This window comes from Arvicanthis niloticus, chromosome 8 (genome assembly GCF_011762505.2).
Source record: "Arvicanthis niloticus isolate mArvNil1 chromosome 8, mArvNil1.pat.X, whole genome shotgun sequence".
NCBI classification, from domain to species: Eukaryota; Metazoa; Chordata; class Mammalia; order Rodentia; family Muridae; genus Arvicanthis; species Arvicanthis niloticus.
This window is the reverse complement of record NC_047665.1, coordinates 24,493,917-24,520,780: the sequence shown is the minus strand read 5'-3', so window position 1 is coordinate 24,520,780 and position 26,864 is coordinate 24,493,917. Positions and strand designations below refer to the sequence as shown.

Here is a 26,864-nt window from a genome sequence, read left to right as displayed (position 1 = left end):
GTCTAAAGAATGACTCATTTCTAATAAGACCTATGTTTAGGCTTTGTATTCAGATCATGATGTGACTTCCAAACAGTGCAAGCATTACAAGTTCTAGGCCAACTTAAGGATCTTACGCTGTGTGGAGTACTCAGAACTCCGAGGGAGGTGGCTAGGCTAATTATCAAGCTTAGAGAGAGAGATGGAACCAGAGAGGCAACAACCAATGAGTGAAGAACTGTAGCAGGTAAGATACGGACTCGGATGTAATGAGTCAATGTGGGAGTTCTGTACACATTGCACAGAAGTCAGGGAAATGCAGGCAGTCCTTTGATATGAGGTTTATTTCTTGTTAAACAGGGATGGCCACGAGGTCAAGGTTTTCCACATGCCTTAGGGTATTTGGCATTGCTATAATTTTTTTTTTTTATGATGCTGGCTACCTTACATAGAAACGATATTTATTTGGCTCATGATTCTGGTGGCCAGAGGGTCCAAACAGCTTTGCATCCTGGCTACATCATGTGGTTTGGAAATCAAAGGTGTGGTGGGACTAGTCTTGAATCCCAGCTGGAGTAACTCCATCTTGTAGCAAGGTGTCACTGAGCTGGTATATGTGGTAAAATGCAACCAGACAAGGTGTCTTTCTCATGGTTAGACAGTGTTTTCTGAGATCAGCAGAATTCCTGATGTGGGCAACAAGACAGTGTGGAGATGCACCGAACTTTCCCAGTGTTAGGTTGTGTGAGCTTGTAACTATCATTAATACTTTAAGGGTAGGTGGTGCTCTGAACACAAGTTTGTCTTGATTCTCCTGTAGACATAGAGCCAAATGAAAAGGCGTTTCATGGGCAGTGGTTGGGACTTCTGGATGGTGTACCTGTCATCCGTGATTCACCCACGCTCCTGTATGTAATCCTAATAAACTCAGTTATTTGACCACGTTAGACTCATTGGAGTATGTTTTGACCTGTCAGTGCCCCCCCTTATTTTGGAGGTGAATAGACATCCCTTTTATCCTTTACATCTGCCATACAGGAAAAAGTACAGGCTATCTACATAGAACAACAGTGTGAACTCACTTTATTACCATCCCCACTTGAGAGAATGAACTATGCAAAGTCAATATTAATACTTTACATGGGTTGTGACCTAATTGTCTGTTAATGGACCCTGTTTCTTAAAGGCATCATTTCCTAATACTTGCACACATATTGATGACCAGGTTCCCCTGCATATCAACCTTTGTGCAGACACTCAAACCATACCCAAGCCATATGGCACACATAGCTTTGCTGGGCATTGAGAAACCTTAGGAAGGGATGGTGGAAATGCATGCAAGCTGAGCTCACTGTTATTCCAGGGGACTTGCTGTAGGGGAATAAGGTCATATTTCATTTCAGGCGAGTGGTTTTGAATTCTACCTTATTCAGAACACAGCTACTGGTTCTTTTGTCACTCATGATAAAGAGGAAAACATTTAAACAACTGGGACTCAGTGTCCTCCTGTATTCCAGAAGTAGCAGAAAAAAAATGTTGTTGTTCCTTAAGTAACACAAGGAAGATTGGTCCCCACTTACTTGAATTAAAGGCACAGTGCACATCTTGTTACATGTGTCTGAATGCTACATACTCGAATACCAAAAGTATTCAAAAACAAACTGTTATACTAGAAGAGTTATTCAATAGTCTCCCTAGTCTAGCTGTATGCTAGGTTCTTCAGGATATAGAATGGAGTCTCAATGTTTTGACACATTGCATTCAAAAGCTATTTGATTTAGCGGATTATGGGTTCTGCTTTTGAAAAATGACATGTTTGCTGCTGTGGTTAAAAGAAAAATCTTTGTAAAGATAATCTCATTTCAACCCAATGGCTTTGGGACGGCGCGTTCCCCGTCACTGCCGCTGATCAGCTACGTTCCTCCCAGGCACGCTGGCTCACTCAGTGCCATCACTTGTAAAAGGACTAACATCATAACATTTGTAAGTGGCAGCATCTCGCGAGCCTGCAGCACACAAATTAAAGCTCTTCCCGGCTGGCCTAAGTGCTTCATCAAGTAGCAGAGATGCTATGGTTTAGATGTGGTTTTTGTCCCCCAAAGGCTCAAAGGCAGAATTGGTGCTCACCGTAGTGATATGGAGGAGGGGGGAACCATTAAGGAATGAAGTCTACTGTGTGGTGATCAGCTGACTGAATCATGACTACCCTCATTAAGGGATCAATGTAGGTCTTGGTAAATTAGTTCTATAGAGAGTTATTTGTTATGACACAAGGCTGGTCCCTCACCTGACTCCTGGTTCTTCTCTGACCATGTAAACCTGGTATGCACTTTCATCATAAGGTGCAATCAGGGACCTTGAAATTTTCAACCATCAGAACCATGAAACAACTCAATTTCTTTCATATATGTTACCCATCCTTGGGCCTTTTGCTATAGCAACACACAATGAACCAAGACAAAGGAGACTCTCTGCTATCACTCATAAGTATTTGGGAATTTGGGGGCCATCACTTCTCACCAATTCTGTTTTTACTAACGATCACTGGAGACATCCCTCTTCTTGTGTTGGTAAAGGAAAGAAGGATGGCATTTTGTCTATTAAGAGACAGAAAGTACCTATTATCAGATTAATCTAGATGATCTCAACTGTTCTTTCTAAACTTAAAATCTTAAAAGTATTACACAACTTAGAAACTATGCAGAAAAGTACTATGGGACCTTTTCCATAGAATCTATAGTCTGAACACAGACCCAAAACATGTGCAAGAACAGGCTGAGAAGATACTTCTCGTTATCATTCACTTTACTTTGCTGGTATCACCCGTTTCGACTTTTTTTTTTTTCCTTAGTTTTCTGAATGCATGGAAGTGTTGAACCTCTTGTTTCCTCAGGAGAGATTTTCTCCTAGTTCACACCTCTATTATTTTGCTTTGGTTCTCTCTAAAATACAATTCTTATAGACAAGTTTGCTTTTTTTTTTTCCAAGTAGTGAAAGTACATTCAGTGCAAGGACCTCACACAAAAGGAGATAATAGTTACTGATTTACTGAGTGTAAGTTCTTGATTTCATAGCTGAAAAGTCTAAAAAAAAATGAGCCCATTTTTTCCCTCAGCTGTTCTAAACCCAGTGACCATATGCACCAAGAACATGGGCTTAATTTTAGGGCTTTACTAATAAAAGGCAGCTTGAGCTTCAGTTGGATTATAATGTACATAGATAGGAATAGTTTTTCCATTTTTTCTTTCGCCTTTTCTCTTCCTTCCTTCTTTCTTTGTTTGTTTGGTTTTGTGTGTGTGTGTGTGTGTGTGTTTGTGTGTGTAGAGAAGACTAATAATCTACTGCTTTGTGGTAAGTATGCTAACTTCATAGTCCACATTTGAAACTCAATTCCCATCACCTTTAGCAGGCAGAGGTGAGTGCTGGTGATTGAGTTCCCCCCAGAACCAACCACACATTCCTCATAAAATCATGGGTGACAAACTGGCACACTGTGTTTCCACAATGACACGGAGATTGGAAATGCAAAAGTTAAATATAAATCTTCATAGAAGTTTCAGTAATTTTTAATAATTTGTTCTTTTGTGGCATGCGTATGTGAATGATATATATTTCCTACAGCAACAGGAATTCATTTCCCCACATCTGTAATATCTGCAGTAAGCTAAATTAAAAATGCATTTGTACTTGTACAGTTAAATGATCATATTTAATGAAATGTCAGAGATGAATCTTAGCAAGTAGCTAGGAAATTATTTTAGAGGGTACAGCATTTTATTACTTGTAGTCAGGGAAAAGCGTAGTGATTAAACAAATGGTTTACTGCTCTAAGGTGGTGGCTGCATAAGTATAGGAAAGGAGCGTGGGTAGCGGATAGACCAACACTGCCATTTTCCTGCCCTTTGACCTCTTTCTTCTGTGGCTTTCTCTGCTCCTATGAAATCTTTAAAAGAATCTTTCTAACTTATGTGCATGTGTTTGAGCCTGCATAAATATATGTGCACTATGTGTATGTAGGTACCCACAGAGGCTAGAAGAGAGGGCCCTGATACAGGCAGTTGTGAGCTGCCATGTCCATAGTGGAACCTGAACCCCCTGCAAGAGCAGTAAGTAGCCCTTCTTCTGGAATCTTGAATCAGCAGTTCACAGTACGAGGGAAATAGACCATTAGGGATTGGACATGACGAAAGTGTATCGCTCATAGTAGGTTCACAATCAAGTTTGTATTAGTCAGTCTTCCATTTACTCTAACAAAATCCCTAATGTGGGATGAATGATGAAGAAAAGTCATCTGTTTACCTTGGGTACTGGGAGGTGAAAGTCCAATTTAGGCAACTCTGCTTGCTTGCTTGGGTTTTGGCCAGAGCTTTGAGGCTTCATGACTGCCAGAGTGAGCTTGTGAAAGGTTCAAGGAGTCAGACCTACTCTGTTATTTTTCCTAAAGTAAATATGTTTTAAAAAAAGGATTACGTGTGTGTGTGTGTGTGTGTGTGTGTGTGTGTGTGTGAATGTATATCACATGTATGTGTATACCCTTGGAGACTAGCAGAGCATTGGATCCCTTGGAGCTGGAGTTATGGATGGTTGTGAGCCACCTGACTTGGGTGCTGGGAACTAAACCCAGATCCCCTGGAAGAGTATATTCTTAATGGTTGATCTTTCTTTCCTGGCCCTGACCTGTTCTTTCATTACAGCTTGCTCTTTCAAGGCCAGCATCATCATTATTCTGTACTAAGTCCTACCTCATAAACATTATCATTTCTCAGCATTCCACATAGAGGGAAAGACTTGTAACACATGGGTTCACTATAATCATATCTAACTCAGGCCTTTCCAAAGTATAGACAGATGGATTGAGCAAGACACTCAGGTCAATTAGATAAGAATAGTGTCATAGTTGTTTTTCTATTTTCTACCATGACCAAAGTTACTTATATAAAAGAGAGTTGCCCAGTTGTGGGGGGACAGGGGCTTACAGTTTCAGAGGGTCCATCTGCAATAACCATGGCAGGGAGCAATGCAGCAGACAGTCAGGCATGGCAATGAAGCAGTAACTAAAAATTTACACATTGATCCGTAAGCTTGAAGCAGCAAGTTAATTAGGAATGGTATGGGCTCATTCAAAGACCACCCTAAGTGACACCCTTCCTCCAACAAGGCCACATCTCATTCCCAAACAGTTCCACCAACTAGGGGCCAAGTATTCAAATATATAAACCTATAGACACCATTCTTAATCAAACCACTACAAATAGGAATTAGTTTGTCAAAGAAGAATGAACTATTTAGGTCAACCACAACTTCTTCACTCATCATGGGCATTTGGCATTGGGTTTCAAATAAACCAATGCAGGAGGATGACTGGAGGTTTGTAACTGTGTTGTGGGCAAGCATCAGGAGACTGAGGATAGGCAGTATTATTCAAAGATGGAGCAGAGAAGAAGGAGAGGATCAAGAGAACCAGAGAGAGCCTGAATGGAGAGTACAGGTCAGCTGAAAGGACATTGTGGCTATCAGGTGAACAGTGAGACCTTAATTTGTCATCAAGACAGAACTGCATCCCATATAAATCTCACACACGCAATTTGATTGTAGAGCCATCCAAAAATAAGAATAAGAACAATCAGTTGATTTAGTCCATGTTATGGCTTCAATTATGGTATTTATAAGATACACTTGGAAATTCCAGTCCTTTGTACCTTGCTCTGTGCCCTTATTTGGAAATGGGATCATTACAGATCTAGTAGATAAGAGGACACTCATGAGTGGGGTGGGGTCTTCATGCGGTATACCTGGTGTCTTCATACAATAGTGTGTGATTTGCAGGTAGAAGGCCATATGACACCAAAGGTGGATCTTAGAGGGACACAGCTAGAAACTGGATAGGCTTGGGGAGTCATTGGCACCACCAGAGTCTTGAAGGGGCAAGGAAAAATTCTTTCTAGAGCTTTCGAAGACCCTATGTCCCGGAGGACATCATGAGCTCAGACTCTCCTAGAACTGTGAATCAGAAAGTTGCTGTTGCTTTAAGTAATCTTGTGTGTGATGTTCTTTTATTGCAGCCCTGGAAATTCCATATGGCTGCTCCAGCACAATTACACGTAGGGGAACTACTAAGTCATCTTTCAGTGGATTAATGTAAACCTTTGACTGTTACTTAGAACTAGAGGCATCTTCCTGAGGCATGACTAAACAGCTAATGAAACACAGCAATAAAAAGGATAAATATTTGAGAATATGCAAAAGTCAATGCTGAAGAAAATAGGAATTTGTTTATACATCTAATTACAATTTTTGATTCATTTTTATTATTTAAAATTATGGTGTGTGTGTGTGTGTGTGTGTGTGTGTGTGTGTGTGTGTGTAGGGGTGTATTGGATCCTTGGAGTTTGGGAGTTGGAATTACTAACTGTTATGGGTGGGTGTGGGACAAGTGGAACTGTGCCACTAGGCAGAAGAATTGATAAGGTCGAAACACATTCAAAAATCCCAGTAAATCTCATAATTGAGAACTGTAGGCAAGACTACCTGTCCTGGAACATGTGACCATGATACCCCACTAAGAGGACCATGACATCTGGTCACCTAGTATAAAAACCTTGAGTTCTCCATGTTAATAAGGTATCTAGATAGGCCTTGAGTGTTTAGCCAGTGAGTTTCTTTTTTTGGGCACCCCTTCCTGTAAAGGTATTTAATCTCTGATTCACCATAAGTAAGAGGTATGTATCCATATCCACCATGAATAAAAGAGTCTGTACAAGCAAGAATCATCTCTTTCATCAAGGACTGCTATGGGGGAAGTCTTCACCATACAGAGCCACTCCTAAGTCTCCCATAGAAGTTTCTCTGTACTCCTGGCACTTAGTTATCCCTAAGCAGTTCCAGGCTCAGCATGGGCTCGAGGACCTCTGTTCCCAACTCCTTGTGGTCCCCAGTGGAGTCTGGGCACACTGGAGTTTGAGAACCACAGTACCCATACCAAATCTTGCTATTTCTCGACCTGAGGAACACAGACTCAGACCTCATCTTAGACTGAGTTTTGCCTTCTCTGAGTGGTGGGTTGGCACTCTGACATCCCAGCGGCTAGACAGAAATGCAGTCCATCAAGTGGGGTGTGGGAAATCAAAGTTCTGTCCTATAGAAAAATCAGTGTGAACTCTTAACTGCTGGGCCATCTCTTTTGTCATGAAACTTTTTCTATAAGGTGAGGTCTTGCTACGTTGCTCAGACTGGGTGATCCTCCTGCCTCGGCCTCACAAGTTCTGGGATTATAGGTAAGTACAACTACACCTAGCCTATGATCCTTTACAAAATATGTTTTTCTTCTAACCCCACCATTGGTCTGGCTTGGTTCTGTCAGTATTGATTGGACACAAGTGCGTTTAACAGTGTATATGATGGGGACATATATTTAAACATATCCACAGACGATATGAGCTATAGTTTTTAGAAAAGTTTTTTTGTATGTCTATGTTTTTGTACATGTGTTTACATGTTCATATATATGGGGATACAGGGTAAGCATGTATTAAACTCATGTGTTGCTTCTCAGGATGCCATAACTTTGTATTTGAGACACGGTCTTAAAACTCACCAATTTGGCTACCCAGCTGACCAGTGAGCCCAAGTACCACTGATCTCTGCCCCACCAGTGTGGGATTACAATGCCCACTTCCTTGTCCTTTTATTTATTAGGGGTCTGGGGGTGGGGGTTGAGCACAGGTCCTCACAAGTGCATGGCAAGCACCCCACCGGACCCTCAGATCTGTTACATTCAAATTTTGCCAGGAGTAGAAAGCCCAAAGAAATGATATTAGCTCAGCCAAGACAATCTGGGTCAAATTCATTACTCTCTGTAAAATTCAGATTGCATACGGGTAACAAAAAGACCGTATCAGAACCCAGTTATGTGCTGTTCAAATCTACAATCTACATTTAAAAAAAAATGACAAGCTACACTAATCCCAGTAGGAAAGGGGATTAGATTCTCTGGCCTTTACCACATGACAGTAAATGACAGCATAATAAATAAAGAAAAGATGGTTTCTGACTCCTGCTTCTCACATCGTATCCCGGAGGCGCTTCGCTCTTGTTACAAGTACATTAAGTGTAGGTCTGATTATTTCCTAGGGAGAGCTGACAAGAGGCATATTCTGTAGCAGGGAGCTGCTGGCATGTGTCTGGTGGTTAATATTTATTGGGTACACACTTCTAAAGCCAGAGAGCGATCGATAGTGGAAGTGGGAGAGACCGAGGTTGGAACGGCATATCACATACCTAATGCCGATTAGCTCTCAGCTGCTTAAAGATAGCATGGCGTGTTTGACACGTGAGGATGATTGTTAGCGGCTCTCTCTCTTCCTCATATACTCTGGAAGGACAAGTGTCACTTTAGCAGCCAGAGGGCCCTATAGGCTGTGGATTCTGAGGAGGGAGATATATAAAGGTGGGAGTAGTGAAAGGATACATGTGCTGTTGAAAAAATGTTGATTCTTTAAAACATTTAAAAAGTATTTCATAACATTTGTTTAGTGTGTGTGTGTGTGTGTGTGTGTGTGTGTGTGTGTGTGTGTGTGTACCAGCCATTGGGTGTGCACTAGCCATAATGCATGTGCAGGGGTCAAAGGACAGCTTGGCAGGAGTCTCTTCTTTCCTTCAACTTGGTGGGTTCTGTGGATCATAAAACTGAAGAATTAGACTTTGTGATGGTTTACATATGCTTAGCCCAGGGAGTGGCACTATCAGGAGGTGTGGCCTTGTTGGCGTAGGTCTGTCTCTGTGGGTGTGGACTTAAGACCCTCATCCTAGCTTCCTGGAAGTCAGTCTTCCACTAGCAGCCTTCAGATGAAGATGTAGAACTCTCAGCTCTGCCTGCACCATGCCTGCCTGGATGCTGCCATGTTCCCGCCTTGATGATAATGGACTGAACCTCTGAACCTGTAAAACCAGCCCTAATTAAATGTTGTTCTTGTAAGAGTTGCCTTGGTGATGGTGTCTGCTCCCAGCAGGAAAACCCTAACTAAGACAGGCTAGATGGCAAGCCTCTTTACCTGCCAAATCATCTCTTGGGCTCTTTTTATTGACTCTTATTTTGTGCGCATTTCTGTAAATTTCCACACATGTCTGGATTCATGTGCCCATTCCCATGATCATAGGGAACACAGTTTCATGATCTTCCCAGACTTCCACCTGCTACCCTTTCATGGCTGCATTCTGACTAATTTGACACGATCTCTGCAGGAAGGCCTGGTAATACTGAGATCTTTTTTGCTGTGACCCAAGTTATCAGGTAAATGTTCTGCAAATTCATTCTGATTATCATATCTCAAAGCTGTTTGCTATCAAGTTTAGAACCTCTGAAATTCAGGTTAACAGCTTACTAAAAATGTTTGCACAGAGGAGGAAAATATGGAGATAGGGTCGCTGTTGGAACAGGATGAGATAAACACCACAGGCAGCCGGAAGCAGCTCACATAGGCATACCACACTGACTCATCTCTTAAGGATGAGTCATCTCCATCTTTGCGACATGAAAGTCTTTCAGCAGCAGTATTTTTGTAACTGAGGGTGACCATTTGACTGGAGTTCAGATATTTTAAGTCTGTTTCTTCCTTCAGCTATTTTCCTGTGTGCCCTTTAGTGACAGAGGCTGTGTGGTACAAGTGTCACCACCGTCCCTCTCCAGAGCTTTCCTGTCTTCCTAACCTAAAATGCTGTTCCCATTCAATACCAGTTCCTCACTCTGCTTCCTCCCCAAACCCTGGGCACCGTTCTTTGACCACCATGACTATTCATGCCAACCAACCGTCATATGGAGGTTGCCCTGTCATGACATGCTCATTTATTTTCATAAAGTCCTTGCTCATGTTTTTTTTTTCCAAACCATGTGGCAGGATTTTTTTTTGATTTTAACCCTGTATCATGTTTGCACACGTTCCTCATTTTAGTGTGCATCTGTTACTAGACAAGGCTGCTTTAAATTTTTGCATATTGTGAGCACCACTTTGGGTGTGGAGCTTTGAGTCTTTGCCTATGACCCCCACTTGCCACTCCTTCAGGAAACACACCTAGAAGTGGTGTTATTGGATCACAGAATAAATAAACACATTTAACTTTTTTTTTCCCAGTACACAGTTGTACATTTTGCACAGCAGTTCAGTTGTAGCATTTTGTATTTCTACCAGCAGGGCACAGGGCTCCAGTTTCTCCGCATTTGCACCAATACTTGCTGTTCATATTATTATTATTGTTACTTTGTAACTATAGTCATCCAGGGGTTGGTAAGATGCATCCATGGATTAAGACAACGTATCACCAAGCCTGATCCACTGAGCTTGATTGCTGAATCCTACATGATGGAAGGAGAGGCCCAAGTCCCACAAGTTGTTCTCTGAGTTCCAGACTCATGTCACTGCCTACCCCATGCAAGCCCCACAAAATGAATGAATGAATGAATGAACATGGCCTGCTTCTGTGTTTTGGGTTTCCATTTCCATAATGACCAATGGTGATTAGCATCCTTTCAATTTTATTGGCCATTTTGTATGATTTTTGGAGGAACACCAAGTCCTGAGAAGACAGCCATAACTCTATAGATTTATAGGCTCATCAGTGACCCTCTATGGTTCAGGCTTTCTCAATTCCTCCTGGACGACTTTGACTACTGATTTAGTTTCCTTACGGATTGTATCTATTTAGATTTGTTTCTTCATTAGGATGAGATTTTGTTCATTTCTAGGAATTTTCACACTTCTAGTTTTCTGTCAAAGGCTTGTTCTTAGAACTCTCATAATTTTTTTAATTTCTGTAAAATTCCTAGTAACAGGTATATTGTTGTTTCTGATTATAGTAATGAGTTTTCTCTTCTATTTCTAGTGACTGTAGCCATGTGTTTGTCTGTTTGCAGAGTCCCTAAAGAATCAATTCTTGGTTTTGTTATCATTTTTCCACTCCCAACGTTATTTGTATTCTAGTTTTTACTCTTTACTTGGCAATGAAGGCCTTGAATTTAACTTCATTATTTTAGTTCATGAAAAATCTAGTCCTAAGTTGCTGGTCTGAGACCTTTTATGTCAGCACAGGCATATCTGGTATGACTTCAATCTTAGTGTTTTGGATTGAGAACACGTTTTCATTTTTTGTTTATCTCAAGATTGTTTGTGTTTTCCTTGTCATTTCTATCACGATCCTTTATTGTACGAGATCATGCAAGTTTCTGTGCATGTTCGACGCTGTTGAACTTTCTTCTTTTTGTTGCTCTCTAATTTTCCCACTGAGACTAGAAAGGATACTCTGAATGAGGCTGGTCTTTTTACTTTCTTTTGTGAGAGGTCTCATGCAGCCCAGGCTGGCCTCTAGCTCCCTAAGTAGCAGAGGATGACTTTGAACTCCTGATCCTTTTGTCTCTACCTCCAAGGCATTGGAGAACATATTACCATGCTTGACTCCAGATCTTCATATATTGTACAAACCTGTTTATGTTCTAGGAGTGGTCTATACTGATGAAGCTCTCATATGCACATGGGAAAGCGTGTATTCTGCTGTTGTTTGATGGGTTGCTTCTCACACATACACGAGTGACTGTTCATGTCAGTGTTCTCTCCCCAATCTTCTATCTAGTTATACTATCTATGTTGAATTTGCTCCGTGGAAGGTTCCAATTAGTATTATAGAGTTGATCATACATCAGATCTATTGCTACTTGCTCCACGTGACTTAGACCGTTAGTGTTTGATGCTTGAAATTCTACAATTCATATTCTGGATTACTTGGTGTATTTTGTTGCTACACGATGCTCTTCCTTGTGTCTTGTGTCTTGGGACTACAGGCTTCTTTCGTCTGGCACTAGGATTGCCATCCCTCATCTTATTATTTACTTTCTATCTTTTTTATCCTCTCATTTGTTTTCAAAGAGAAGCACTTTACCACTTAGGTCCTTTATTTCTTTTTGTACGTTAACCATTGATTCACAGAGAACCGACTCCTCCCCATTAGTTCTCAAAAGGTCTGCTTCTCTGGATGCTGCAAGTTTCTCTTAGTTGAACCCAGATGTCTTCCTTTATCTTTATCTCTCTCTCTTTTTTCTCATCATTTTCTTTCATCCATTTCAGTAAGGGCTCTTAGAGGGCTTTCATTTCCTTATGTCAACCATATCACCTTTCTTACAGATTCACATGGGTGTGGCTAACAGAATGACTTGTTTTCACAAAGGCCTGGAGAATGTATAGCATATGCTTCTCTTTCCCTTTGTGATGGTCATTTTGATGAGTTACTGGTTGATGGTCACAGCAGCCTGGATGTTGCATTCCCTTTTACTCTGCACACATCTTTACACCTGTAGCAACTCTCTTATAGGGCATAGCTGGATTCCATTCATTTTTATTTAATGCAATCTACTGATTTACATCCCCTCTCTCTTTTTGTGGTGCTGGATATGAATTTGCTTTAGCCTTTTTGTATTTATTTTCTGTTCATCTTATAGACATTTGACACACCCATTTCCACAGTTGCTGCCTTCCTCAGTGTTTAGTTGATTTAATTTTAATAATATATTTGATCCTCTTATGTGTACCCTCTTGTGTGTATTCTTTAGACATGGTGTGTGCCATATTCCACAAACGTCACATTATAACATTCTGAAGTTAGCACAAACTAGTTTAAACTGAAACTGACTTGACTTCAGTTGCATACAAATCCCCACCCCTTTACAACTCCACCTACCTTACATTGTGATGTCATTAATGACAATTTTACATAATGTATATTTATTAACGTAGACTCACAGTTATTTCTTATGGATATTGTGTTTTGACCCATGAAGAAAATAAAAGAATTATAAAGGTTACAACAGTATGACTTTAATAATGATTTTTCAGTGTTTACCTTTCTCAGAACTTTTTATTTTGTCTTTCTATTTTAGCACGAAGGACTCCTTCATGGTCTTTCTTGTGGTTTCTGGTGATAATAAGCACCCTCAGCTTTTGTTTGTCCTGGAATGTAGTTTTTCCCCCTCATCTTTGAAGGATGCTTTTGTCACTCACTATAGCCATAGAATTTTCAATTGACAGGTCCCCAATTGCTGTACTTTAAATATTTCATACAGAGGAAGAGGTGGTTGCCTTTGGCCTGTAAGGTTCTTTATCAGGATAGTTGCCAGTAGTTTTTTTTGAAGTTTTTCAAGACTCGGTGATGAGTCAGTTGCCCTGCTGCTTCCATTGCCAGAGTGCCTACAGTTACTTTGACGCACATTTGTACTAGACTCTGAGTTTATATTACTTGGAGTTTGTTGACTCCCTTAGAGTCATGGATTTGTCTTTCCTCACTTGTGGGAGCATTTTGGCCATTCGCAGCTACATCACTGGCCCTTTCTTTCCTCCTTTTGGATTTCTCTCTTTATTTTCCCTCAGATGTTCTGAAGTCTCTTCAACTCTGCTCATTTTTTTTTTCTTGTTTCTCAAATTTGAAAATTTTGTATAACTCATCTTCGAGTTTTCTGGTTCTTATCTTGCTGGTTGGAGCCTTGTTTAAAACTTCTCTATCGAGACTTATAAATTAGTTATTGTATTTTTTTCAACTCCATTTAAAAAATAATTTCTATCTCTGTTGATATTCATATTTTGTTCACATTAGTAAGTCATTTCCCCATTTCCTTTAGCTCTTTGTTCGTGTTTTCCTCTCGTTGCTTGAGTGTCTTTAAGACTGTTCTTTTTAACGTTTCTTATAGTTAGACAAAGCCCTTGTTTCTTCAGGGAGGGTTTATTCTATTTTTGAATGGGCCATGTTTTTCTGTGTCTTTGAATGCCTTGGGATGTTTTGTTGAAACATGAACATTTAGAAAAAATCAGCGCCTCTCAATTTCTATAGGCTGGTATTGTGTGGAGTGTTTTATTGGCTGGGTACTGTGGGGTGTGGGGAACTTTGGGGTTAGCCGTGAGTAAGGCAAGATGTCTTCTAAAGTCCTTTCCAGGCAAATATTCTGTGTGGCTTTGTGTGTGTTATTTAAACAAATCTGTATATCCATAATTGCATTCCAATGTCTTAGTGTCTAGAGTCTCACTCTTGAGTCCCAGATGTGCTTTTGTGTTCCTCTGCTGGGAAATTTCATTTTCCACGTGTGTGGGGCTGTAATTTTCCTACAGTTGCCCAACACCGAGAACCACACAGCCACCTCTGTTCCTTCTGGTGCTATGAGTGATGTGCCGAGCTATCATTTTGATTCTGTCTCTAATTCAGTCAGGGACCTTTGGGTGGCCACAGACACTTCACAGCATTGCAGTTAAGTTCCACTTGGCCCCTTCTTGCCCAACATGGAACTGACTGGGGGCACTTCTTCCTCTCTGTTTGCCTGGGAAGGACACCAGACAAGTGAGAACAAAAAATGCCATTTCCCCCTGTTTTGAATAGGTTTTTCTTTTCTTGTCTATATTGAACCAAAAATATCCAACTGGTTTTGCTTAACATATATTTACATTTTAATTGACATAGTAATTAATTATACGCATGGCATAATGTTTCATTTCAGTTGAATCACACCATGTACAATGACCACACCAGGTGACTGACATGCCACTTCAGACATCATGTCTTTGTATTGGGGAATCCTACTAGATATTCAAAATCATACCAGGTGTTTGAAATATTCAGTTAGCTCTCGCCAATTATAGTTAAGTCTCCTGGTCTATAAAACCTTAGAAATTACTCTTGCTTTATCTCATGGCATCTCTGTGATGATTACCCATCCTTTCTCCACCATTCCCTTGACCAAAACCCTCACCAGATTCTAATTACTGCTATTCAACTTGCTGTCTATTTGAGGTGACCCTTTGTAGCCTCCACATATGAGTGAGAATGTGCTTGTTTATCTTTCTCTGTCCAGCCCATCAATGTCACTCAACACAATGTCCTCCACTTTCATACTGTTGCCACCAATGGTAGAATTTTAGTCTTCTTCTGTGGTTGAATAATATTCAATGGGATATACATGTATGTATCCATATGGCGTGTGTGTGTGTGTGTGTGTGTGTGTGTGTATGCTACACCTTTTTCATTGATCTTTATGGATACCTAAGTTGAACAAATAAGGTTTAGATATTTGTCTGGTTTCCAGAGATACATTAGTTATTTAGATCACGCTCAAGTTTTTGTTGGATTTATTTACTTATTTATTTACTTATTTATTTATTTATAGTGCTCCTATGGACAAATGAAGGCCTGGAACTCCTGGCTGTGACATCTTGCCCACATTGCTTCTTTCTTCCGTATTAACAGTAGTGAGTGCAAGAGGAAGGTAAAAGGACTACACCCAGTGGAGGTGTGTAGCTGACTGCTGTGTCCTGCCATGTCCTGCCATCTGCTGTGTTGTCATTGAATGTTTTTGGCAGAAGACACTTTATTACTAAAGAGAGATTGAGGGCACTCAAATATCATGGAGAGCAGTACTGATGAAATGGCACTAATCACTAAGTCACAGTTTTGACATCAAAATTAATTTTCTCTAAAATATGAGTTTTTAAAACTATATTTTACAAACCTCTCAAAAATGGGGGGGGGGAGTATCTTGAATTTTTAAAGGATTTTATTTATTTTTAAAATTATGTATGTATATAGTTTGCGTGTGGTTGAGAGAGTGTAGCTGCTTGCAGGGTCCAAGGAAGGTGCTACATCTCCTGAAGCTGGAGCTGTAGTGGTTGTGAACTACCTGACATGGATTCTGGGAATAAAACTTAATTCCTTTGCCAGAGCAGCAGGGCTCTAACTCACAGAACTATCTCTCTAGCCTGATGTCCTGAATTTTAAGACAGATACTATCATATACACCACATGTTAGAGCCTGTAGATTTTTCTACAGTGTAGAAGAAGACAGGGCTAGATTGCAGGACTGAAATAAAGTATCTTCCTTTCAAGATTGTTAACACTCTCTTCACACACAGAATACACAAATTATAAAATATCCATGAGTAGCACCACGGTGCCTTGATTCTCCCTGTGGAGAATCTGCACTACCAAGAGACCCTCATAGTATGATGCTAAGAAACTGTCTCTGTGCAGGTTAGATGGATGAGGAGATATTGACCTTACCCATAACCAGGCTTATTCCTCACCTCGTCCTTGGTAGAGAATTCACTTCCATGCCTGGAACAATGTATTGGAGCGAAGGGTTCTGTTCTGCTTACACAAGATGTCGGGGATGCCTTTCTTCCGAGACAGCAGAAATTATATGTTGGCTCAATTTCATAATCTATGAGCATTTAAAAGAAACATTATTTTCCATTTATAACTTTGAAAAAGTTGATATTGAATATTCTTAAAACATTAAAGTTTTTTTTTTTCTTTTTTTTTTTTTTCATTGAAACAGAACTCTGAGGATTTATAGAGATAATTGGGAAACTAGGTAGATGAGTTGTGTTTAGTAGGACCCCAAACAAATTAAAAGAGGAAAAATGCAGTCAATTCGCTGGTGTGTACAAAGACAGGTGATATTTTGACACATTTTCCACCATCGAATTAATGAAACCAGTGGTTACGTTGATTTCTCCTACACAAAATCCCAGAGCTGTCTCATGCTAGCAAGTGACATAATTAAATTAATTTACTTTTCTGCACAGAAAATGAGAAACTATGAAATATTTGAAACAGTGAAGGCAGCCATTAAACACCTTCCTAACTTGGTTGGTAAACACATGTAGATTTTTTTTTTCTACTGTATAGAAAATGAATGGAAAGCAGAAGTTCTGGTTTCCTTCAGATAATCTAAATTTCTCACTTGCCGAGTGGTGACTGACAATTCACAGAAAAGTAGTTTACAAATACATAGAATTTGTTATTGGTTCAGCCACCCAAGATTACTGTTTTAAGCACTTGAGGTGTGATGACCCTGTGAGGAAATGATATGGGAGCGGGGAGGGGGGGAGGGAGGGAGGGAGGGAGGGAGGGACTGCCTCTTTAGGAAAATTCCCTTTGAGGACAAGACTTAGGCTGAACGACTACAAGCACAAAGAGAAACTTTACACAAAGGGTAAAAACCAAGGTCTAAGGCATCCCGGAAAGAGAGCTTGACTCCCAGGAGGCAGACGGGAACTTTGTGAGAAAGAAGGCATATATCTGGAGTCTTGAAGAACAGACAAAACCTCAGGTTAGGGATAGGAAAAGTCTGCTCCAGGCAAAGCGCCATTGGAAAGCAAAGGTGGGGAGAGGAGAAGGGTCTGGCTCGGGAGCCCTCAGATGAAGATGGCTCATGAAACGGAAAGATGCAAGACCGGAACAGATAGAAGAAACTGGGCTCTTCCTTCTCTGTCATGACTATTCATCTCCACATGAATGTTACTCCCCCCACCTTTTTTTTTTTTAACTTGACCAGGATTTTTCTGTGTAGCCATGGCTATCCTGGGACTCACTCTGTAGACCAGGCTGCCCTCCTAAATTAAGTACTGGGATTAAGTACTGGGTGGCACAACCACCATCCAGCATATCATCTCTGAAGGGCCATGCCTCTTACTAGATAGCAAGAAGACCACTTAAATCCATTTCCAAGTGAATCCCAAGACAGGCTTCTAGTGTTTCTGCGTCTCTAACTGAAATGCCAGTAAAATGGGGGTGGGGAGCCCTAGAGAGGCACCCAATGCTCCACATCCCAGCTTAGGAAGCTGGAGGAGGTCCGCAGGTTGGAGTGGATGGAGCATGATTTATCAGTTTTACCTCACAGAGCGACATGATAGTTAATATCTGATGAAAGTTTAACTTAATAATTTGTCTTACATGTTGCTAGGCTAAAGAGTAACTTGAGTAACTGATACAATTGTAAGGTTTTAGGGAGTCAATGGCTGTGCCATATGTGTTGACAGAGGTCACCTTGGCTCACTGTAACCACCTTAAGTTGGTGTTACTTGTGTAAGGTGTTGGGAGCTGACTTTAGTAGAAAGCGGCTAGATCAACTTTGCAGCCATCTGGAACCATATACCCTGATGAAAGACTTGGTTGTCAAAAGCCTATAACAGCTGAAGCACACTCTGATAAATATATTGTTTATCCCACATACCTTGTTTTGCTGTTTAGTGACCTCAGCTGTATGGTGCACGTGGTAAAATGTTTTCACCTGTGTTCTCCTGCTTGTGTATATAAATACCTCAGAATTCCCTTCAATAAGAGAGACTTGAGAAAATAGAAGAGACTGAATCACACCCTGTCTTGTCTCCATTCTTCGCGTCTCTTGCCCCAAGAGCCACACTCTCTCTTGACCAGAGCACTTAGCCCCAAAAGTGTTGAGGCAAAGTGTTGAGGCAGAATGTGGGCCTCAACATTAGTGGCGTCTGAACAGGGACTCCAGTAAGCGGGATACAGTGGAAGACACCCTGCGCTGGAGAACCAGTCGACTGACGGAGCTGGCTGAATTCGGAAGTGAAACAAAGGTGATTGCATAGTAACAAAAACGGGGCAAGAAATAAGTAAATAGAAACAGATGAAAAAGGATTTAAAGATGCAAGGAGTAAATTGCAGGCTGCTCTGAGTCAAGAGAGCCAAACAGATAGATAAAGGTTATAGTAACAAAAATGGGGCAAGAAATAAGTGAGTAAAAACAGATGAAAAAGGCTTTAAAGATGCGAGGAATAAATAGAAGGCTGCTCTAGACAGAGAGCTAAGCAGAATGATAATGTTAATTGATTTAACTTTCAAAATGGGTGTGATTCTGAGCTATATAGGTATATTTTTCTGGATAAAAACTCAATGTAAAGGTTTTTCTGGTTACTGGCTTAAGGAAAGGCTAATTTGGAAAAAGTTTTTCTATGAGTTTTCTGATGAGGTCATCAAGGTAGTAGTTGTGTCTTCCAGAATTATATGGATCAGACATGACAGAGGTAGGCCTCCAGAACACTAGATTCCAGAGAATCAAAATAATTATCTTGATACTAAAACTTGTTTTGAGATTTGTATATTACAGAATACACAGTCTTGGAGAATGAATCTTATCACCTGCATGTTCACTGATGCCCTGGACTTCCAGCTGGATGCAGTTAAGACACACTTCAGATGCTTATCAATTTACCCTTCCCCTCATTCCTCTTCTAAAAGTCAACGCCCATGTTCAGCTTGAAGAAGTTAATGAAGAGTTGGTGCCCCAATTCCCTGGACTTGGGGACTGAGGTGGTTAATATTAGGCTGTCTTTATCTGTATAATTGTTACTAAGCTGATGCAAAATTCAAGGATTTCATTGGTATAAATTTGTGGGTACAAGGCTTAGACCTTTCACTTCTCCAACAGGGGAAGTTGTGTGTTGCCTTAAAGAGTGTTGCTTTTATATCAATAGTTTAGATATTAAGTCTTTTGTCTCTCGGGCTCATGCTGTTCAACAAACTGATGGCTTTGGTACGGCAACAGATAACAAATGAAACCCATACAGGTCCGCTATTACAGGCTGGAAGTAGGGGGACTCTGAAAACTCTGTCATCAAGATTGACGAGGATTAACCCCTAACTTATGCGCTAAGCCGGTTAGCCAATGACTGGTAAGAGAGCATATCGAGACCCTTGCCCCTAAAATAAGGGAGGCCTCACCATCTTAAGTGAGACTGGGGTCCTTTGTTCCAACCTAGGACAGGCACGGTTTCCGTAAGTTTTCCCAGCCTTCCCTTTTGAAAAAAAAAAATTTAAAAAGGGGGACCTGTTGGGAGCCGACTTTAGTAGAAAGCGGCTAGATCAACTTTGCAGCCATCTGGAACCATATACCCTGATGAAAGACTTGGTTGTCAAAAGCCTATAACAGCTGAAGCACACTCTGATAAATATATTGTTTATCCCACATACCTTGTTTTGCTGTTTAGTGACCTCAGCTGTATGGTGCACGTGGTAAAATGTTTTCACCTGTGTTCTCCTGCTTGTGTATATAAATACCTCAGAATTCCCTTCAATAAGAGAGACTTGAGAAAATAGAAGAGACTGAATCACACCCTGTCTTGTCGCCATTCTTCGCGTCTCTTGCCCCAAGAGCCACACTCTCTCTTGACCAGAGCACTTAGCCCCAAAAGTGTTGAGGCAAAGTGTTGAGGCAGAATGTGGGCCTCAACAGTAAGGTAACAGAGCTAACGAGGGGCAGGCAATCCAGAATTTAGGGTTGTTTCTATAATGTGCAAAGTTTTGTATCCTATGATTTTTCTGGGGGCGGGGCTAAATCCAGAAGAATTTTGAATTTAAAAGTGGATCCAGGGTGTAGGAGGTCAGTTTGGAAGTCAAGTATGCCCTTAGCATGAAGCTCAGGCTAGACCCTCAGCTCTCCAAAGAGCGAACATGTGAAGAAAGGAGGGGGTGAATAAATACATATACTGCAGTGGTCTTGGTCAATGTCTCTGTACCCATCTACCCTGTGTGGGGTCCAGCTAATCTCTCTTGTCTTCTTTCTCCAAGGGCTTCTTGCAGCATCCCATTGGACCACCCCTGTGTGCAGAAATGATTTCACAGACAGTGTCACCAGGATGAAGTGAGCAACCCATCAGCATCCACTGAGTTTGATGAATGATAGTAGCCTCTTTCCAATTTCAATTTGCTGTGACTTTTGCTGGGAGTAGGGTCAAGGGGACGGCACTGTTGAAATGTTTTGAACACTAACCTATCAGTAAGGAGAGGCTGTATGCAGTTTGGAAAATCTCATTTGTCATGATCTTTCTCACTCCCTCCTCTCTTTTCCTCTGTCTTCTCAAAAAGTATAGGGGATGGGTCACACTGGTTAGAAAAGCAATTCCCTTGTTGATTTTGTTTTGTCACAATTATTACGTCTGCTTCTATTTTCCTCCAGTTGCTGACTATCCCTATAGTCTAGTTGTAACTACCTTCTTAATTCCATTAGTTTTCTGTTTATTGAGTGACTACTATGCATTACCCTAAACATTCTAGCATTAACCAGAGCAATGATGATGCAGTGTGGGAGTTAGTGTCTTGCCTGCTGTGATTTCCCATGGAGGTCAACATGATATGCACATGGCCCTCATGAAAAGCTAGGGAAACACCTGAAGGAAGACAACCACTTTAAGCTATGATAGCTACTTAGAAATTAGAGCAAGGATTGCTCTTGACACAAATAGGACAGTGGGAGGATCTAGGGGTTGGATTCAATGCTTGTGAGGAGGACTTGTCTTGCTTATATCAGAACCTGGGGCAACTTTGTCTTCTCCAAGTCTTCACGTGACTTGGATGGTTTGCATAGCAAACCCCTAACCAAACAAAAGAAGAGAATAAAGCATTTGTTATACACTCATATAATCTCATTTTACCCTTAAGTAATTGAAGTATATTTTATTCAGTTTTGATAGACCCAGGGGTAAAGCCTACAATGAGTATGTAGCACGATCAGTAGAGCTTCATGTATGGACACCTGTAAACACAATGCTTCTTTAGACTAACTCAGGAAAGAGGACAGAAAGGCTGGAGAACTGATTCCTGATAAATTATAATTATTATTATTATTATTATTATCATTGGATTAGGAATTTAACCCAGGACCTCATGCATGATGGGTAAGTGCTCTACATCTCTAGCCTTCTCCAAGCCCCACCCCCAACTTTTAGTGACTAAAGAGAAGTCTAAAGGGCAATTCATCCTTAAGGTGTAAAAAAGCCTAATTCTAAGTATATATGGAGACCCAGACATTTCAACAAAGCATTTCCTGAACTGAGTGTCGAGTTTCTGAAAGGAACCATTTGAGGCAGACTATTTGGTTGTGGGTAGTGGTGAGTCCGAGTGAATGGATGCATGGAGTTTGTTTTTCCTTCCCTCGGCTGCATCAGCTTTCAGGTCTTTGAATGTTTAAGCTTCTTATAAGAAACTGAAGCGTTTCAGAAATGTTACACATGCTACTGAGAACAAGCATCACTCGTCGGGGCTCACATGAAGACTTGGAGAAGACAAAGCTTTCCCTGGAGCTTTTAATACTCATGAATGTAGATTGTTTAGACCAGGGTCTCTATTGTTTTCTTAAATGCTGCTATAACAAATACTTAATACCTAATAGCTTAAAACAACAGAAGTGGGCATGGATGAGCAATATTAAAGTGTACTGACACATATGCATGGAAATACCATAGCGAACCTTGTATGTGACATATATGTATGGAAACACCACAGTGAACCTTATATATGGACTTAAAAATTAGCAAAATAAAACCAAAACATTAGAAATGTATTTACTTCACAGTTTTAAAGCCCAGAGTTCAAAATCAAGGTGTATACAGAGCTACTTCCAGAGTGCCAGAGATGAATCTTGCCTGTATGTTCTGGCCATGTTATCCCTTAACTTGTGGTCATTCCCCAGAAGTCTCTGACTATAGTCAGATGGACCCGTCCTTTCCTTTCTGTCCCTAATGTTCCTCTTCCTCTCTCTTACAAAGACATGTGCCATCACATTTAGCATGCACCCAGATACTCTAGGATGAACCCATCATCTTGGGATCCTTTGCTTAATTTCATAAGCAAAGATTCTTTGTCCTATATGGCCACATGCACAGGATCCAGACAAGAAAATAAGGAACTTCTTAAACTGAGTTCATTTTCTGACACTGAGAAAAGTGGTTTTTTTTTTTTTTTTTCACTCCATTTGAGACCATTGTGGGCAGTCCCATAAGACCTCATTTGTTGACCCACTAAATTGAACTCATGATTCATTAATGTTGTTTCCAGTGACAATTTTAGATCTCAGGTGATCCTTTGTAGGACCTGGAAATGCTTCTGATAAGAAACCCTTGGTTGGCCTGGATCCTCCAGGGCTGGCTGCAGCAAGCTGCATTTGAAGGAGTAGGGATGGAGGTTAAGTGTGGGGTCAGAATTCTGTCCCAGTTCAACAGTTATTAGTGAATTCAGTGCAAACCAACAATATTTACTGATATATTCTCATGCATCAGGAATTGTGCTAAATGTGAGAACAATAACAATAACAAAAAACTAAATTATGCCCCCTTCAGGCATTTCCTAAATTGTCTCCTATGTTGCAGGATGCAAATGTTTCACACTATGCCTCCTTAAGGAAGATTTTTCTCAGTAAAGACAAGTAACAATAAAGGTCTGTGTCTTAACCTTTTATGTTTCATACTTGAGATAGAGCGTCCCACAGACATGTGTTGTCAACTGTTTCAAGAGGAGTTGTCTGCAGTTAAATGCTCATGTACATTTCACATGATCCTGTGGGCATTTTCAACACTTTACAAATACATATAAAAGCATACACACATGCACACACACATGTACACACCCACACACATAAAAGCACACCGGCACACACATACACGTCCACTTCCATTTTAAGCAGGTGACGTAAGAGATGCAAAAATCCATGATTAAGAAAAATGGAATGGTATAAATTATTGCAGAAATGCCTGTCATCGTCCGTATTAACTGCTAAAGTGCCTCCAGGGGGTTAGATTAGAAAAAGAAAATTACTTATCTGTAATTCTTATTCTCTTTAGGTAGCAATTATAATAGATATACACTCTTGGGTACAAGTCATTGGTGTGAGAAGGAGAAGTAGACGGGAAGTCGGCTAAAGAATTCTAACCCTCCAGGAACATGTGCCTTGGGACATCAAGGGCACAATGTATATGAAATGCCATTGCCCTGCATATCATTTCTATCTGACCATCGAGAAGAGCAGGCAGATTTGGTCCCTGGAAAGGGAGAAAGGACTGAGTGGATCCATTATCTCTACCATACTATATTAAATGTATAAAGGTCTAGCCCCAGGCAAGATTTGTGAATTGGGTCTACTCATTTTCTGGCTAAGCCTTGCTACCTACTTCAGGAATCCAATACCCACTTAGTTGCCTTCCTCCTCTCTCTGTTCCTAGGAAATGCCTCATTAAATTTATTTACACCAAAGCCAAGACATCTGCTGCAGAAAGAGCCTTGGAGAGGGAACAAGGAGGCACAGGCCTGGTGCTGGCGTGGCCACCATGTGGTGCAGTACGCCATGTTAGTTGGCATACCTTTTTGGGCTCCAGTATTATCATTTAATCTATGATAAGCAGACCTGGGTGATGTGGTTCCTAGGAACCCTTACAGAGTGAATAAAAGCAGGCTAATTTTAGTTTGAATTGTTTGACTGAAACATTACATTTGATGGTGACAGTTAAACTTAGTAAAATGGACCATGGATGTAAAGACTATGTCCAGGCATCCTCTGGGACACAAGGGGATATTTGAGGTGCCATATTTGTATGAGCAGAACCTCTGGGATCGTAGGAAGGAGTGGCTGTTACACAAAATCCCAAGGCTGTCCTAAATGGATCTTAATATATCTTGAGCTGAACATACTACAGCATGTCAGAAACCCTGGGTGAGAGTGTTTTTCCCAAAGCACCCACCTGGGTACTGGGAGAAAAAAATCGATCTTGAAGGAGAGTGGGAAAGAAGGAGCACCATTTCTGGGTTGGAGGGAGCTTTTCAATGGTGGTGGTGGGGGAGTTTTGTTGTTGTTGTTAAGTGCAGATTCCCCTGTGTATGTCTATTTGAACACACAGACACAAACAGTATTTCTTCCCCTTTTCTCCATGTCAGGCTATGCTTCTCTTTAGAGGGATTTCTGATCAGACTGAGCAAATATTAAGAGGCACTGCCCATCTTCCAGAAGGTTTTCTAGGGAAGAAAGGATGCAGAGGTGTTGGGAAAAAAAGGCTTGGGGATCCCAGGGTTCCTCCCGCCATGCTGTGGGTACTGGCTGGGAACGCTCTGGGTTCCTCCAGCTGGAAGTTGGGCCCGGCTGCTCATTAACTAAAAGCCTCTCCCCGGCTCCTCACGGTTCCTCATAGCGGCACGGCCCCAACACACGAGGAAGCCCTTGGGTTTCCAAAACTGGTTTATTCACATGGCGGATGGTGGATGGATCTGGATGCATATCCCCCTAAACCCAGGATCGACCTGAGTTAAAAGGGGAGAGGAGAAGGGAGGAGGGGCTGGGGAGGAATGTTTAATGGCTCCACCTCTGGCCTTCAGGTACCTCATTAGTATGTAAATCTCTCTAGGGCCTGTTCCCACCCTCCACCTGTGTATGTGACTGAAGGGTGAAGGTGGAATGGAGATTAGACCTCGTGTTAGGCCCAACACAGAGGTTCTTATGGTGCTATGGTTTTAGATACGGTGTTCTCTAAATTTTCATGTGCTGGAAATTTGGCCCCCAGAGTAAGGCTATTGAGAGGTGGTGGGGTCTTAAAGAAAGGGTGTCAGGAGAGGCGATCCAGTCTTATGGCAGGATCCTCATGAATGGATTGCTGACATTCTTGAGAGACCTGGGTAGTTCCCTTGAGTGGAAATTGACTTTGTAAGAATGAACGTTGGTGGAACTGGGTTCCTTGAGACTTAGTTGTTATAAAGGCGGTGGTGCATTTCTCTTCTGTGACTCTTACACATGTGTTCCTTCCACGTGCTTACTTCTTTCTCCTTCACTATCTGAGCCAACTAGCAAACCAGATGTAGCTACCCAGTTTTATGTACAGTTACAGGCCAAACCAAACTTCTCTTTATAACTTGCTTGACTGCAGGCATTACAAGCTCCTTTACTAAGACCCACGTCTTATAAATATAGTCACATGAGCTTGTTCCCTGGTTTGGCCATAGTCTTGATTCAGTTGTAACCAGGTCTCATACATAACTTTCCCCTAGGAAACCTCCCAGCATAGAATAAATACTTCATAGAGGAATGAGATGCTCTTATAGTGTGGTATTAATGAATGTGGCACAGGTGTGTTTATCTTGAATTCATATCCTGAGACTTCGATGCTGTTCTATAACCAAAGGCTGCACGGAGCCCAGAGGAGTGTGTTCTCACCATTAATCACCCATCTTAGGGAACAAACAGTGCCAATAGCTAGAGCTAGAGCAGAAACCAAGACACTGTTCCTGTCAACATAGCATTTACTGTCTAATGAGGTTGTATGTGTGCATTTTAGATGGCAACCAATAATATAGAAATTTAGAGGCCACTGTATGATACCATGTATATCTTTTTAGGTTTCCAAAAGCCTGTAATGTGCTAACTGTCTGGAGAACAGAATTTTCCATAGTTTTGCAAAGCTATAAAACAAGTGATTAAAAATTACTCTGGATAGTTAGAAATCCAGAGCTGTTCCTACGATACAATTTGAATGAACAGCTTCTGGACTTTTTTATTTGAATAATAAGACCACATGAGAGCAGACAGAGTTGTGGCGTAGGGGACTGGACACTTATCCAGAACAATCCACAAGCTCCATGACAAAATTAGTCTGTTGTAATTGTCCCCTTTCTCTTCTCCTCTGCTTCCCCTTCATAGCTACAAAATGGCTTCTTAGTGTTTATAATCCTCTTTCACTTGTTCATTCATTCATTCATTCATTCATTCATTCGCTTATTCATTTATTTCTTTCAGTGCCAGTAATCAAATCCAGATCCTACAGACCTTAAGTAGGTGTCCACTATTTAACTACATACCTGGTCTTCTGCAGTCCATTTTTATCTGGGAAGAGCATGGGTCAGTAGCGATTGCTTCCTGCACTCCACCTCTCCTTTTGGTCAGGATGGGGGCACCCGCGCCAAGCTCTGTGTCTATTTTCTCATAAAACTGGTGACTGCAGACTTCCTCGGAAACAAATTCATGGTATTTTCTGGAAGCTGAATCCTCACCCATGGAATGTAGCCAGCAGGATATATCTTGGTTGTCCAGTATTGCCTATCTTAAGTTAATATGGAATTATGTGCTGAGAAGCTTAGTTACCTGGGAAACTCCACATAAGCTACATTATAAGAATGGAGATGTTGTTTAGAAAATGGAACTCTTTTGTAGGTGATAGGATCTTTGCTTAGACGTGCCATGTTAAGGGGAAAAGAAACATTAAACAGGAAGGTCAACTAGGAAACAAAGATTCATTTGAGACCAAGTA

The 26,864-nt window shown here is 41.0% G+C and overlaps 1 pseudogene; it reads right to left on the bottom strand.

Moving 5' to 3' along the window:
- LOC117713806 (uncharacterized) overlaps nucleotides 1-26,611 on the bottom strand; it is a 59,118-nt pseudogene extending 32,507 nt beyond the window's left edge.
- Nucleotides 26,612-26,864: the final 253 nt, after the last annotated feature.